A 16,464-nucleotide genomic window follows, 5' to 3' on the forward strand; every position below is an offset into this window, starting at 1 on the left:
CTAGAAAATGAGACAGAGTAGCATTGAATTTTGAATCTAATCTAGAACCCTCAGAGTTGAAAGAACTGTCAGTCTGTCTGTCTTTCTCTCTCTTTCTCAGAACCTTGCTTCATATCACATATGTAAGCAGATGTCAGATTGATTTAAGTCCTAAATTGATTTAAGGTTTATGTATTAAACAAAATGATAAAGAATTTAGGAGACAATCTAGGGGAATATATACATTTGGGAAGTGGTAGACCACCTTAGGTAGAGATAAGACCCACAAGCCACAGAAAAAATGAGGTTCCACTTTACTTTACAAATTTGAAAAAGTTTGTATGTCAAAAGATACAGTAAAGCCACACTCGGTCAATAGACTGTGAAAAGCATCGGTAACATCAGAGCTGTTAAGAGAGTTCATGCCTCTGATATATACAGAGTGCCTACAAACTGATGAGAAGACAAACATCCAATTGAAAAACATACAAAAGGAGATGAAAGAGAAGTTCATGGAAGAGAAAATAAAAATGACCCTGAATTTCACTGAGCCAGGGAACACCATTAGTTCTGGACCGTGCTGAGAGACCTTTATTCACCCATCAAGTAGACAAAAACTAAAAATCATCAGGTAGACAAAAATTTGTATGAAACCATATATAAGAAATGCAGTCACATTCTTTGATAAATTTTACATTGTATCTTGTCTGATTATTAAGTCAATTCAAAATAGTCTATTTAAAGGCTGTGACTTTTTCCTATCTGGTTTCAAAATTTCAGAAAACCATCACTGAAAATAAATTTCTCGTTCTTGAAAAATACATTTGGATGATGATAAGTAGCAAGAATAGCAGATTAACCGCTGATTCAAGGTTCCAGTTTTTTTCCTTCGTTGGTCATTCACACTTGTGAGTCATCTACTTTTATTATCTGGCTTTCTTAGTGTCATAAAGGTCTGACCTTCCAAATGAGTTTGGATGGTTGTATCATCCTAACAGAAGAACACTCCATAACTCAAAGTGTCTTAAAGGTAAAAAAGAAATATTTTAATCTCATATAGAAGCAGCTCATGGCAGGGCTGGCAGAGAATGTGGTTTATTCACACTCTCTCCATGATTCTGTACAGTTTTCCCTACTCTGCCCTTTCCCTCTGGCAGGTTTGTCTTCCACTTCCCACTGATTATAAGACGGCTGCCAGCAGCAGGGGCACTGCCTTCCTTGTTCGTGTTCAGAGACAACCCAGATATTTCTGTAAAGCCCTTACCTTTTGTCTGAGTGGGACAACCTAGTTTACTTGTCTCTCTGGGAACAGTAACAAGGCGCTGACTGATTTGAAGCTGGCTATGTGAATGACCCACAAAACAGAACCGTTCCCTGGTCCTGTGGATGGGGCCAGCTTCCTGTGAGTCACCTGGGCCGCAGGGGAGGAAGCACACAGAGCCCTGGGTTCCATTAGGGAGGGGGAATGGATTCTGGCAGACACCTGTCCAGCCCAGCGCTGCCACACCCTGCAGATGGCCGTACCTAGAAATGGTCACCGCCATCGTATAGACTCTCAGTGGGCCTCACAGTGAGTTGTTATAGTAGTCTTCTAGTGCCATTGCAGCAAATTACAAACTTTCAGTGGCTTGAAACAATACATTTTATTACCTGGAAGTAATAAATTACTTAAATTAAATTACTCTGGAAGTCAGAAGTTCAAAATCAGTCTCGGTGTGGTAAAATCAAGGTGTTGGCAGGTGTGCGGCTCTGCCTTCTGGAGGCTCTAGAGGAGAATCCATTTTCTTGCCTTGTCCAGCTTCTAGAGGCTTCCTGCATTCCCTGGCTTGTGGCCCTTCATCATATCACCTTTTCTCCCTCTGTTTCCATCTTCCCATGGCCTTGTGTCTGATCCTCCTGTCTCCTTATGGATACTCATGATTACATTGGGACCACCCAGATGATCCAGGATAATCGCTCCCTCTCACACCTGAATTTAATCACACCTTCTAAATCCCATTTGCCGGGTAAGGTGAGATACTCAAAGGTTCTGGGGATTAGGGCATGGACATCTTTTGGGGGGGGGGGTCATTATTCAGCTAATCAGCTGCCTCCTATACTCCTGTTTGTGCCTCGCAGCTGTGTTTCCTGCCTCATCTCACATGTGTCTCCTGTGTTTCTCTCTTCATTTGCATTGTACATGAGAAAAAGCAGCAATTTAAACAACTGAATATTAGATTCTGGAGACAGAGTTGCAGGAATAAAGCAGATATAATTTCATTTGTCTCCTGAAAGTTTTTGTTTGGAATTTGAAATTTAATATAATTTTGCCTATGTAAAGTGAATATTACTGAATCAGTTGATCCAAAATCTGTTTTCAAAGAATATACTGCTCTTGTAAAAGCCCTTCAAAACAATATTTTAAGTGCTGTTTCCAAATGGAGTTTATACTTTTGCCCTTATTATTGTATTAAAGGTCTGTTGGAGGGTTTGTGTGTGTGTGTGTGTGTGTGTGTGTGTGTGTGTGTGTGTTTTCCCAAAGTGAATTTGCTTCGGGATCTACTAATACCTTTAACAGTATTTTTCACCAGGGAGGAGATGAATTAGTGCATCTTCTAGACTAAGTTTTCTTACCACTTGGAGAATCTGGTATAACAAATATTCATGGGAGAACGGAAGGACAGTTGCTCTTACATCCCGTATACTATGTTGACAGCAACAGCATAAACCTGAACAAACTGTACATTCTTGGTGCATCACTTCAGCCGAAAATGTGTTCGGTGAAGTATTATTTAGTCCTTAGTAATTCATTTTTGTATGAGATAAAAGTACTTCAGCATACATTAGAGAAAGTAGAGTGGTGATTTTAAAATTTCAGCAGTGACCATTTTTTAGCAGTTCTATCAGCATATTAATTGACATTAAAACCCATAAAAGCCCATTTGGGAATGAAAAAGAAAGCTTGAGATGGTTCAGTTTTGTGTATGATATTTGTATTTATTTGTATGATAACCCTTAGTTATACTTTTATTAAGTCTCAGTGCACCATTCAATAGTGATTTGTGGGCTGTGGGTTTCTTGAAATTGTATTTCATGGAATGAGCAGTTAGAAAAAGTGAAGCTGCACAGCCAAGGAAACAGTCAAAAAAACTAAGAGGCAGCTCCCGGAATGGGAGACGATATTTGCAAATGACACTACAGATCAAAGACTGGTATCCAAGATGTACAAAGACCTTCTCAAACTCAATACACAAGAAACAAATAAATCAAAAAATGGGCAGAAGATATGAACAGACACTGTTCCAATGAAGACATACAAATGGCTAACAGACACATGAAAAAATGTTCAACATCATTAGCCATCAGGGAAATTCAAATCAAAACCACACTGAGATACCACCTTATGCCAGTTAGAATGACAAAAATTGACAAGGCAGGAAACAACAATTGCTGGAGAAGATATGGAGAAAGGGGATCCCTCCTACATTGTTGATGGGAATGCAAGTTGGTACAGGCACTTTGGAAAAGTGTGGAGGTCCCTTAAAAAGTTAAAAAATGAGCTACCCTATGACCCAGCCATTGCCTTACTGGGTATTTACCCCAAAGATACAGACATAGTGAAGAGAAGGGCCATATGCACCCCAATATTCATAGCAGCATTGTCCACAATAGCTAAATCATGGAAGGAGCCAAGATGCCCTTCAACAGATTAAGAACATGTGCTCCATATATACAATGGAATATTACCCAGCCATCAAAAAGAATGATTACACAAATTTTGCAGCAACATGGATGGGACTGAAGGAGATAATGCTAAGTAAAATAAGTCAAGCAGAGAAAGATAATTCTCATATGGTTTCACTCATTCATGGAACATAAGAAGTAGGAAGATCAGTAGGAGAAGAAAGGGGGAAAAAGGGGGGGGGAACAGAAGGAATGAACCATGAGAGACTATGGACTCCGGGAAACAAACTGAGGGCTTCAGAGGGGAAGGGGGTGGGGGAATGGGATAGGCTGGTGATGGGTATTAAGGAGGGCCCGTATTGCATGGTACACTGGGTGTTATACGCAAGTAATGAGTCATGGAACTTTACATCAAAAACTTTACATCAAAAGCTCCCTAGTTTTTTTGTATTGTATGGTGACTAACATAATATAATAAAAAATATTATTATTAAAAAAAAGAAAAAGAAGTGGTAAAGACTTTCTTCCAGACTGTTGGTGGTGGTGTGGGGCAAGAGAGTGTGGTGGAGCTGGATGGTGGTGGGCCTGCAGAGCAGGACAAAAACCATTCCAACAGCAGTACTTTGTCCGACCGAAGACTCAGCAACTCCAGCCTTTGTAGGATTGAAGAAGAGCACCGCACTGTGTATGAAATGGTGCAGAGGATTCTCTTGTCAACGCGAGGTTATGTCAACTTTGTGAACGAAGTCTTTCATCAGGTTAGTGTGTGTGTCGGTGTGTGTGTTATAAGTTCATGAAATTGAAGAGACTTTTGTTCTTGTTCTATTGGGCTACATTCCTGGACTGAATAATGATCCCTCTAATCCTGCTTTTAGTTTGTCATGTGGAGTGTTGTGATTTTGTGTATGATTCTTTAAGATTTTGTTTTTGTAAAATCCCTACATGTGGAGAGGAAATTCTATATATGAGCAAATCATTCCAAAAATACCCTCACGTGTCGGTAAGAAACTTGAAACCCAGAGGTAGGTGGGAAGAAAGCTCTTGCTGAATACTCATCAACCAATGAGCATGGCAAAGAGGAGCCCCAGGCTGGTGTTGTCCCAAGGGCCAGAGGGAGCTCGGTGGAGGCTCTGCAGATGGTTGTACTTTCCCTGCAAACACGCATGGCATGAACGTGTGATTGAAGTATTTATGACGTAAGGGGAAAAAGTTGGGTGGGGAGGGGAATAAGGGGAAAGTAAGTGATGACGCTGATACAGCACCCTGGTGGTGGACACTGTGGTGAGTGAAAAGGGAGGGGAAGTACAAACAAGAAAGCAGGTGCAAGTGAGGAAGAAGACGGCAGAGATAGGTCAGAGGCCGGGCAACGATTAGCAGCCCTGAGCTACAACCGGGGCTGGTTCTGCCCCCCAGGGGCATTGTCCGGAGACATTTTTGGTCATCACAACTGGAGAGAGGGCAATGCTACTGGCATCTAGTGGGTAGTAGGCAGTGATTATCCTACAGGCATAGGACAGGGCCTGCACTAGCCCACGACAGGGAACATCAGGCCCCAAATATTAGTAGTGCTGCTGTGGAGAAACTCTGATGGAGGAAGCAGAACCCGTGGTGCAGCGGAGAAGACAGCAGACCTGTGGTGTGGGCTGGAGCCACTGGCCACCTGCATCTCGGTACCGGTGCCCTGGGAGACAGAGCCTGGCTCTTTTGTGGGTATGTGCATGTGATGGGGACTAGCTGTTGAGTCTGGGCACATGCACAGAAGGTGAGGCCCCTGAATGGCAGAGACCTGTGATCCGTGGGGAGAAGGGGAGGAGCCCTGTGCACACACGTGACCGGTGCATGTGCAGCATGAAGAGCTTTTTGAGGAGGGGCAAGACTTCTAGATAGCGATTAACCCTTTCACTTCTGAGACTGTCATTAAGGAAAAATCAACCAAGAATGAAAGTCCCAGTGTAATCCACAGCAATCTAGAGGTTTTCACGTATTTTGTATTTTAGTGAATAAAAAGGTTGGACTTAAGAAAATATTAGTGTAATATTCTCATTCCCTGACTATGTCTTCTCTGTCTCATTTCTTGGCCCCTGTTTTCTTTGACCCCAGATTCCAAGAATTGACCAAGTTCTGGGCTTGAGCCTTTTCTGCTGTAACTCCACACTTGCCTCCTTCGGGCTCAGAGCCAGCAGCCATGTGGCGTGAGACTCTCACTCAAGCTTTTTGTCTGGACCTTGCTTCTTGTTGGCACACTTGCCTTTTAAAATGCCCCCTGGTGATCTTGTCTGACATTCTAGTGGTGTCTTAATGATGATGAGGCCAGAGCTTAGCTTATTTTCTTCCCTAACATCAGCTTCTCCTCATGACTTGACCACTTCTTTAACGGGGCTCGTGTCCTTGTGTGCATATTAATTTCAGCCCTCCCGTGCTTCTCATCTCCAGCTCCTCCACTGAGCCATCCCCGGACAAGCCATGCAGGGGGCTTTTGCACTCCTGCTCCCTCCTTTTCCTTTGGCCGTGGTTAGCAGCATGCTCCCTGGAGCCCCACACCTGCCGTGTCATCCCTTTCTAGTCTATACTGTATATGTCATGCTGCCAAAACATTCTTTTATCATAATAGTCCATGACTTAAAAATCTACCCTAGCCTGTCCATTAATGTTGCCCTGTTGCGTTCCTGTTGTACCCACGGAAGGTACTTGGTAACCATTTAATTTGAGTTGAAATCATCAAGGTCATATAATTGAGGATAGAGGTCATATTCTTTATAGAGTAAAGGACCAGATAATAGGATTTCAGGCTTTGTTGATCACAGGGACTCTGTTACAGCTATTTAGCTCTGTCTTTGTAGTGAGAAAGGAGACATGGACAGCACATAACGAAGAAGCATGGCTGCATTCCCGGGGAACTTTATTTATGAAAGTCACTTGGCAGGCTGGATTTGGATGACAGGCCATACTTTGCAGGCCCTGATCTGTAGCAATGTTTTAAGCTCTTGGATGCCAGTGCTTACTATAAAACTAGATATGATTGACAAAGCTTGTAAATTTTGCACAAGAGATAATGCTAAACTGATGTGGTTTTGCCTTTATTGTGTAAATTGTTAATTTATTATATGGAAAGTTTTGTCTGCATCCATTATTGACAATGCACCGCTGGCAAGAGGGTGCTCTAAATTCTGCATTCCATTTAGTCCTCACTCCAATCTAAATTCAGTTCTGAAGTAGCTTGGGCCAAGTAGGTAACTGCAGACTACTTATGACCGAACTTCTGAGACATCTTTGTGCCGTGAAGCCAAAAAACATTTTATTTACACCTTCTCATTATTCTTCATCAAATCTAATTTGGAAGCATGTATGTGAAATTTAAACTGTAAGTGTTGTGCATGTTAAAATACTAAGTAGAGATTCTTGAAGGGGCATGGGTTTTAACATTGCATTCTTTTGCCCTCTTGTGGTCAACGATGTATTGTTCTTTTTTGAGGGGGCGGGATTTTTTTTGTCTGTTCTTTTTTTTTTTAATTAATAATATTTTTTTATTCTATTAGTCACCATAGAGTACATCCCTACTTTTTGTTGTAAAGTTCCATGATTCATTGCTTGCGTATAACACCCAGTGCACCATGCAATACGTGCCCTCCTTAATACCCATTACCAACCTATCCCACTCCCCCACCCCCCTCCCCTCTGAAGCCCTGTTTGTTTCCCAGAGTCCATAGTCTCTCATGGTTCATTCCCCCTTCTGTTTACCCCCCTTTCTTCTTCCCTTTCTTCTCCTACCGATCTTCCTGCCTCTTATGTTCCATAAACGAGTGAAACCATATGATAATTGTCTTTCTCTGTATTGTTCTTTTCAGGATGGCAAAATGTGACTTGTTTCCTAGTGATTTTGTTTTCAATTTTAAAGTGTTCAGAGACTATTTAATATTTTGGCCTAAAGGCCATTAAAGTTTAAAATGTACATTCAGGAAGCGCATGTTCTCAGTGAGGGAGGTAAGATGTGTGTGTATGCACCAGAGAACAGTGCATGATGGAAGAAGGTCAGATGTCCATGGGTGTGGTGTCAAAATAAATGCTGACAAGGGGCCCCGAGCGCAGAGAGGCTCGTGGCAGGGGCTAACTGTGCAAGTCTCCTTGGCCTGGATGGTTCGGTAGGTTGCAGGCAGTGGAAATAGATGGTAAGTGAGGGGAGACGAGGTTCAGTGGTGCTCAGGGCAGCCTCAGTTTACTGCTGCCCCCAGCAGGCAGGGTAGCAGTGAGTGGTAGAAGCTTCAGGTGGGGCAGTTCTGGTCTCGGGGTCACTCCGCTGGAAACTTGTCTTCTTACCAGTGTTTTTCTTACCCATTGTGACCATTTGTACTTAATGAAATCAACTTATCAAAAGCCAGTATTTTGGGGCGCTTGGGTGGCTCAGATGGTTAAGCGTCTGCCTTCAGCTCAAGTCATGATCTCCAGGTCCTGGGATCAAGCCCCACACTGGGCTCCCAGCTCAGCAAGGAGTCTACTTCTCCCTCTCTCTCTCCTTCTGCTTGTGCTCTCTCTCCCAGATGAATAAATACAATCTTAAGAAAAAAAAGGCCAGTATTGTTTTAAATTAATGGAATAGAATAAAATAGGATGGACTGAAACATTTCAGAGTACACTGCATAGTCTAAGGATTAGTATTTCTTTGTAAACCTTCTAAAACAACATTTATTATACAAATGCATATATGCTTCCGTAAAATGTCTTACTTAGGTTATGGGTCTGAAAAGTTCAAAGCACTGCTCTAAAGGTTATTTGTCAATTATGTTGTTTTGTTGGTGTTGGTTTTGTTTTAAAAAATTATTTTTAAAAATGTGAATGTTTATTAGACAAATAGAGTCTCAAGCCAATCACTCAAAATACTGCCATTAAGCAACCACTGTTGATGTTTGTAGAGTATCATTCCAGGTATTCCTATGTGTGTCTATTTGACTGCTGGCCTGGCTAGCTAGATAAGCAAATAAGAGCCTGGCAGAGAGGAGATGGGTAAGGCAGGGTATAAACAGACAGAGAGCAGCCTGGCAGACAGACAGGAAGGCTTACAGATGAGCTGATAGACGTAAACAAACTGGCAGGCAGGCATAGAAGATTAGACAGGTGGGTGTAGACAGGCCAGCTGGCAGAGGTGGAAGTGAGCAGGGAGGTGTAGATGGACAGGTGCGTAGGTGCAGACAGACAGGTAGACAGACGGAGAATTTGGCAGTCAGTTAAAGATGGACAGGCAGGCAGGCAGCCATGGTTGGGTGAAGGTAAAACCAGACAGAGGTTGACTGAGGTAAAGGCAGAGACAATGGGAGGGTATGTGGAGGCACCGGGGTGGGGGTGAGGGATTGACAGGTAACTTTATGACAATGGAATCTTTAATTCTTAATGATGCTTTTGTGCATTTTTAATGAAGAGCTCTGAATTTTATTTTATTTGAATTTGACAGAAGAAAAAATAAAGAGAAACAGAATTGTAGAAATTCAAATAAACATTTCCTTTAACACAAGAAATATTAATTACTGAAATATTTACCTATAATGAGAAGATTAAAATCACATTAAGGTGGTGGCATCAGTTTTTATCCCCATGGTGTAATTTTAGATAGCACTTACTGATTTCTTAAGAAATCTGAAGAAATTACCAGCCTGGTATTTTCTTCAGCCTCCTCTCCCCATCCACTTATTTCATTATATTATAAATTGTTAGCCTAAATTTACCATTATTTGCAGTCAGTTTTGAAATTCTGATGTGCAGAGTTGTTCAGTCTTGGTTCTGAATTTAGCTACACTCTCCTCCTGGTGTCCTGAGTCCTAACATGCTTGCTTTGATGCACTTCTTGGATGGCCTTGTTTTGTCATTGAGTGGGTGTTTTCAAGAAGGTGTCTTGAGGCTCTAGTCCCTGAGTTCTTTTGTGATGAGCAATGTTTCCCTTTTGCTTTTCCACATGAAAAACAGTTTAACTGGGTATAATAATTTCAGATCACCCTTTCTTCCAATTAGGAATTTTCAAGTCAAAACTTTTCTAGAATTTTCAGTATGAATACCTTCAACATGTTTAAAGTAATAAAAGACAACTTGGAAATGTTTCCAGGAAACAAGAAATTATAACAAATGACTAAGCAGATTTGAATAAAGGAAACAGAACTCCTAGAAATGAAAAAAAAAGTAATAATTGAAATAGTAAAGGAAAACCTTAGTGGGTGAGTTTAATAGCAGGTTAGGTACAGCTGAGGACTGAATAAACAGAATGACAGACCTGAAGAAATTATCCCAAGTGTCCCCCAGAGAGACAAAGATGAAAAATATGAGAGGTTGAGAGATGGAGAATACGGTGAGAAGGTAAGAAGCATGTGTTCCATTCTTCTCTAGCCTTATTTTTTTGATCTGCTGTTCTGCAAGTTACTGAGAATATCCTACTATAACTGTGGATTGGTCTATTTTTTTTCAAAGTCTATCAGTATTTGCTATACACACACACACACATATATATGTATATATATATATATATATATATGTGTGTGTGTATATATATATATATATATAAAATTTGAGGCAAAATTATTAGTTTCAGTATGGATTCACAAATGTCATATGTTCCTTTGAACTGATTCTTTCATCAGGAAGAATTTTTTCTCTTTTAGTAATTTTTTCTCTTTAGTAATGCTTTTTTTTTTTTTTTTTTTGGCCTCAAAGTCAGTCTTGCCTATTCTTAATATAGCTCTACCAGTTTTCTTTTGGTTAGTGTTTGCATGGTGTATCTCTCTTTTTACTTTCAACCTCTCCATATCCATATGTTTTTGGTGTCCTCTTATAAATGGCATATAGTCTTTTAATAGTTATTAAAATCGAACCATATAATTTTCTATCTTTTGATTGGAGCCTTATTCCCTTTATAGTTGACATAACAACTACTGTAATGGTGTATAAGTTCACTATCTTACTTTCTGCTTTCTAATTGTATTGCTGATTGTATTGAATTCTCTCAGGCTGGTTGTTTTTAGCATCCTGTTTTTCTCTTATAGCTTAGTATTTTTACACTCATTTGTAATATTTTAATTGTTTGCATCCCTAACTTAAAATCTAGCATTAATTTCAACTTTTACCCTGTAAGTATGCACTCCAGTTCCATTTATTCCTTCTCAGTTCATATGCCCCTGCTATGTACAGATTTGCCTCAACTCACAATGCAGTTCTGTCCCGATAAAGCCATCAGAAGTTGAAAATAGAGTAAGTCAGAAATGCATTTAATACACCTACCCTACCGAACATCATAGCTAAGCCTCACCTACCCTGAACATGCTCAGAACATTTACTTTAGCCTACAAGTTGGGCAATCTCATCTAACACAAAGCCTAGCTTATAATAAAGTGTTAAATATCTCATGTAATTTATTGGATACCATACTGGAAGTGAAAAAGAGAATGGTTATATGGGTACAAAATGGTAGTAAGTGTATCAGTTGTTTATTCTTGTGATCCCAGGGCTGACTGAGAGCTGTAGCCACTGCCACCACCCAGCGCCACAAGAGAGTGTCATACTACATATCCCTAGCCCAGGAAAAGATCAAAATTCAAAGTACAGTTTCTACTGAATATGCATGACTTTCGCACTGTCATAACGTTGAAAACTTCTAGTTGAACTGTCCTAAGTTGAGGACCATCTGTATTTGAATTCCATATTATGAATATATTATTTATATGTATACACATATATTATCTCTTTCATATCTATTATTTTACCCAGTTTTATTCTTTTTTATATATATTCACATATATATACTCATATATATATATATATATATGTATTTATTTATCCAATTAGAGTTATCCAAATATTACCTGTTTATTGCATTTTGATCTTTTCCTAAATCTCTGATCCAGGATTATTTTCCTTCTGCCTAAAGAATAACTTCCAGTATTTCCCTTAGGTCAGATCTCCTGGTAAAAGTTTTTCTCATTTCTGTATCTGAAAATTTCTGTATTTTGCTTTTGTTTTTGAAGTGCAATTTTTCTGGATATTGAATTCTATGTGGGCAGCCGTTCTCTCTTTGCGCATTGAATATTTGTTGCATTGTCTTTGAGAAGTCATGTGAGGTCATGTGGTTGCTCCTTTGGAGGAAATGTCTTTTTTTTCCTCTGGAAGCTTGTAAGATTTTCTGATTGTTCTTGGTTTTCAGCAGTTTTACTGTAAGGTACTCTGTATTTCCCTGCTTGTGTTTGTGATTCTTGAGTCTGTGGATTGACATCTTTTACCAATTTTGGCAAAATTCTCAGGCATTCTCTCCTCAAATATCATTTCTGCCCTTTTTGCTAATCTTCTTTCCTTGTGCCTCTGCAGCCACGTATAGGAGCAGCTTTTCATTGTGTTCTTTCTCTTGCCTTCCTGTGTTAGCCATCCTTTCAGCTCACCGTGCTTCACTCTGGGTGTTTCCTTTGGATTTTTCATCCTGTTTTCAGCCATGTCCATTCTGTTGTCAATCCATACCCACTGAGTTTTTAATTTTGGTTATTTTGTTTTTCAATTCCATTTACATTTCTTTTTGAAACTTTCTTTATTCTGATCTCCTGTGTCTTTAAAGTATTGTCTGGTTTTTATTGTGGTGTTGTTAATGTTGACTTCTTTTCTCATATTTCTGATTTTTAATTAATATGCTACATATCATATTAACCAGACAGTTTGTACAAATAATTTGGGTTTTACTGTGATCTTATTTTCCTACAGAGAAAATTTCTATTTGCTTCTTAGGAGGAGGATAACATGATATACCTTTGATTTTGGATTTGGATTACCTCATTGTCTACATTTGTCCAAACTCATCACATGGTCCACTTAATATTTGTGCATTTCATGATATATAAATTTTATGTAAAGTACCATAAAGAAATTTTGAACTCTAAGGAAGTGATATGCATGTTGAAATGATTAGGGGTGAAATGTGCTGATGTTTGCAGATTCCTTTGAAATGCATCAAAAATAGAATTGATTGAAAGAAGGATAAATAGGGGTGGATTGATAGGTATGTGGTAAGCAAATCTAGCAAATGCTAATGGTAGAATCTAGGCGGCAGTATATGGGTATTCACTTTAAAGTATTTCTACTTTATTGTATGTGTGAAAATATTTGTAATAAAATTTGGAACAAAATTAGAGTGGGACACCATTGTACTTTATCATACTCTTCTTTGTCTTTGTTGATCTTTCTTGAGATGCAAGTCAGAATATTTGTTACATTGATATGTTACCTTCTTGTTATAACACAGACTCCTCTATTCTGGAATTTGATGTGACATCGATGGAAATATATATATTGCATGAATCCGTGTTACGCTGAAGTCTGTCTGTAATTGGATCCTGTAGTGTGAACATTAAGGACAGTATTAAATCTCTGAATCTTGAGATTTCAAGACCTAGAATCATCGCTAACTTACTTTGTAACCTTGGGAAAATATCTCTTGTGTTCTGAGCCTCAGCTTAAATTTTCATCTATGGAATGAAAACACTTCCTGTAGTATTGAGTTCCTCTCCTTTGTGTTTACCCCTGAGACAGAAATATTCCTTAGAGCTAATACTCAAAAGGCAAATACATTTCTCCTTTACCTTTTTGTTTATATGTTTGGAATCTTACATTAAATCAGAAGTCTTACATGCATATGTGTAAAGAGAGTCTGTAATGTTCAAAAGTTCATGGGGTGCTGTGTGGCTCAGTTAGCTAAAGTCTGACTCTTGGTTTTGGCTCAGGCAGTGATCTCAGCATCATGGTATTGAGCCCTGTGTCAGGCTCTGTGCTCAGTGCTGGAGTCTGCTTGCTCTCTCCTGCATCCTCTACCCTTCCCCTGCTGGGCACATGCTCTCTCTCTCTCTCAAATAAATGTGAAAAATCAGAAAAAAGAAAGTCCACATAAATGTGCACAATGCTATAGCTGGCCAGAGGCTCTCTCTAATGTGTTTTCTGAGAGCCACATTCACCAGCATACCAGTGAGTACAGAACACCTGAGTACAGTCTTTACTCATTGGTATGCTGGTGAATGTTGGCTCCCAGAAAGGGATGGTAAGGTGGAAGGGAGGGGCGAAAAAAGAAGGAAGGAAGAGAAAGACAAAGGGGAAGAAAAAAAAAAGGCTCCAATTATTAGCATTTGCCAACTTCTGTGGTGTAAATAATCCCTCCGTCACCAGGAGGACATCCCTGCACATGGAGTTAGGCAGAGGTGTGACAGTTGGCTGCAGCTGGCTGCAGTAATATGTCTGTTGTCTTATACTCAATTTCTAATTCATTGGGTTGTATAGCTGTTATTGTTTATATAGCCAATTAAAGTATCTGTGTAGGTGTGCATGTTGGCTATTTTTGTGAAAAAAATATTCAGAATACAGAAGTTTTTTTTAAATTGCGTGACATTTTCTGGCCCAATTGAAAATGCCTTTTTTCTTCAGCAAGTTTGGTGTGCACAAAAATATCTGGCTCCGTATGTTTCAGAGGAAAGTCTGAACTTGGTTGTGGTGATTAGAAATGTCTGTTATGTGTCTGTTACAGTGATCTGAGCAGGTGTGGAGTTAAAGGGAGTCTTCTCTTTTTATTTTAGGTGTTTTTGTTGCCTTCCTGTGACATCGCTGTAACAAGGAAGGTAGTTCAAGTGTACAGAAAGTGGATCCTCCAGGACAAACCTGTGTTCATGGAAGAACCAGATAAAAAAGAAGCTTCCCTAGAAGATGCTGAAAAATTAGGATTTTCAGAGACTGACAGCAAAGAGGTAATACGTTGTCACTTGTTTCAGTTGGGAGTACACGTATTTTAGCAAAGTCTACCCGATCGGGCAAGGGTGCCAGTCAGTGGGGCACAGGCCGGCGGGGCTCTTTTATCATAGTTGCTGCTCTCCAGTTGCTGAGTTCCGTGAGGACCTGTTTCAGTGAGGCTGCTTCTGGGCTGTCTTCAGGATCATTGGTCACCTCCTTCCCCTCAGGCTAGGTCCGGCTGTGCATGGCAGCTTTGTCGTTCACTGTGGCGGCAGAGTTGTTTTATGAACCATCGTATGTTCACATGTCTGCATATGAGACTAAAAATGTCACTGCCGTGTTGGTATTGACATGTTTAAACAAATAGCATTTGAGAAACTAAATTTAGAATGTTTTGGCAGTCTTGTCTTGTGCAGTGGCCTGTCCAGAGCAGCTGAAAGGACTAACCCAATAAGGAGTGCTATCTCTTCTCTTAAGAAGCCTCACTTCAGGGCTGGGTGCTGTCCTCAGAGTGAGTGCTGTTGGAATGGAACTTTTCGTCCTGGTTAGGTAAAGCTAGAGGCTGGATAAATCTAAAACAACACAGTGGGATCTCTTCCTGAAACAAAATATCTGTCATATTTATATTTCTGGCATTCCGGTTTGAAATCTAGTCTGAGAAATTATTTTTTTAAAGATTTTTATTTATTTATGTGACAGAGAGACAGCCAGTGAGAGAGGGAACATAGCAGGGGAGTGGGAGATGAAGAAGCAGGCTCCCAGCAAAGGAGCCCAATGTGGGACTCGATCCCGGAACACCGGGATCACGCCCTGAGCCGAAGGCAGACGCTTAAGGACTGCGCTACCCAGGTGCCCCTGAGAAATTATTTCTAAAAGTGGGTGTTGCAGCAATTAACGCAAACATTTAAAACTATTTGTAATCAAAGGCATATCACTTTTAAATATCTGTATTAATTCCATAATTTTTGATTTTTTAATATTGGTGACATCATTTTAATAACTGGTCATGAGGTCACAATGAATAGATAAGCAAATGGAATTTATCACACATTTTAAAGGTCTGTTTTAGAGACTCATTCAGTCACTGGACCTGTGTTTATTTCTTCAGCACATACTAAACACTGGGCACTGTTTGAGGTGCTGGAGGTGGTGAACAAAATGGAAAAAAGACTCGCCCTTCTAACACCTATATTCTCATGAATTTTGGTGAGTGTAAGGAATTAAATATGTGAACATGTACTTCTTCCCCCTCCGTTAACTGGTTTTTATCTTCTAAAGACCTCATCTGACGGTTCTCGTCATAAGCAATCTTCCAGTTGGGGACGAACATACTCCTTCACGAGTGCAGTGAGCAGAGGATGTGTGACGGAAGAAGAAAATAAGAACGTGAAGCCGGGACTCAGGCTATGCTGCAGGTACGTGGCTGGCCGGAAACATAAAGACCTCCGGTTGGAGTCCATTTGAACATTTTGTTTATTGTGATAGCATCATTAAAGTATGGTGATATTTGTATCTACCTGTCAGTAAACAGCTCTTAAGTTCTCATTCTGAGATTTCTTCCTGACTGCTCATCTTCAGTTTGTAAAGATTCTTTTCTAGTCGAAGGAGACCTATGAGCTGGTTGCAGGTTTTTGAGAGGGATTATTACGCAGTGAATGTGAAATGACCGAGATCTGAATCTTAAAAAGTATCTCCTGAACACCTATGGGGAGTTAGTCCGTCATCTGGACTCTAATTTGCAAGACAAGCATGGTGATTATATAATCCCATAAAGAATATTCTTCTTAAAAATTGCCTGTTTGATGATAAATGCTCTACTTTTTAAATCTTTATCTGTATGAATATATAAAATAGAACCAGTGCCATTTGGGAACATTGGAAAGAACAACTTTGGCTGATCACTTAATCTTCCCAGACCTCAGGATTTTACCTCAAAAATGGGGATTGGGAGATTGATTACCTCTTGGCTCCCATCTAGGTGGAAGGTTGTTAGGACTCTAAGTGAAAACACAGAATGTCTCTTTTTCCCCTGCTCCCCGGCGCCCACCCTCTACCCCATATCCACCTGAGGTAGCATAGGCATAGCTTGCCTGTTGC

The 16,464-nt window shown here is 40.0% G+C and overlaps 1 protein-coding gene across 3 annotated transcripts in view; it reads left to right on the forward strand.

Annotated features, from left to right (window-relative positions):
• LOC125283109 (ral guanine nucleotide dissociation stimulator-like) overlaps positions 1–16,464 on the forward strand; it is a 107,588-nt gene that overhangs the window by 79,033 nt on the left and 12,091 nt on the right. The window contains exons 9-11 of one of the 3 annotated variants that reach the window (XR_008959418.1): positions 760–887; positions 14,217–14,384; positions 15,476–15,782. The gene's annotated coding sequence lies outside the window, so the exon portion shown is untranslated. Of the gene's footprint in view, positions 1–759; positions 888–11,475; positions 15,783–16,464 lie in introns of those variants that run through there. The other 2 variants (XR_008959417.1, XM_057312705.1) reach the window with 2 other exon arrangements.

This window comes from Ursus arctos, unplaced genomic scaffold, assembly GCF_023065955.2.
Source record: "Ursus arctos isolate Adak ecotype North America unplaced genomic scaffold, UrsArc2.0 scaffold_16, whole genome shotgun sequence".
NCBI lineage: Eukaryota > Metazoa > Chordata > Mammalia > Carnivora > Ursidae > Ursus > Ursus arctos.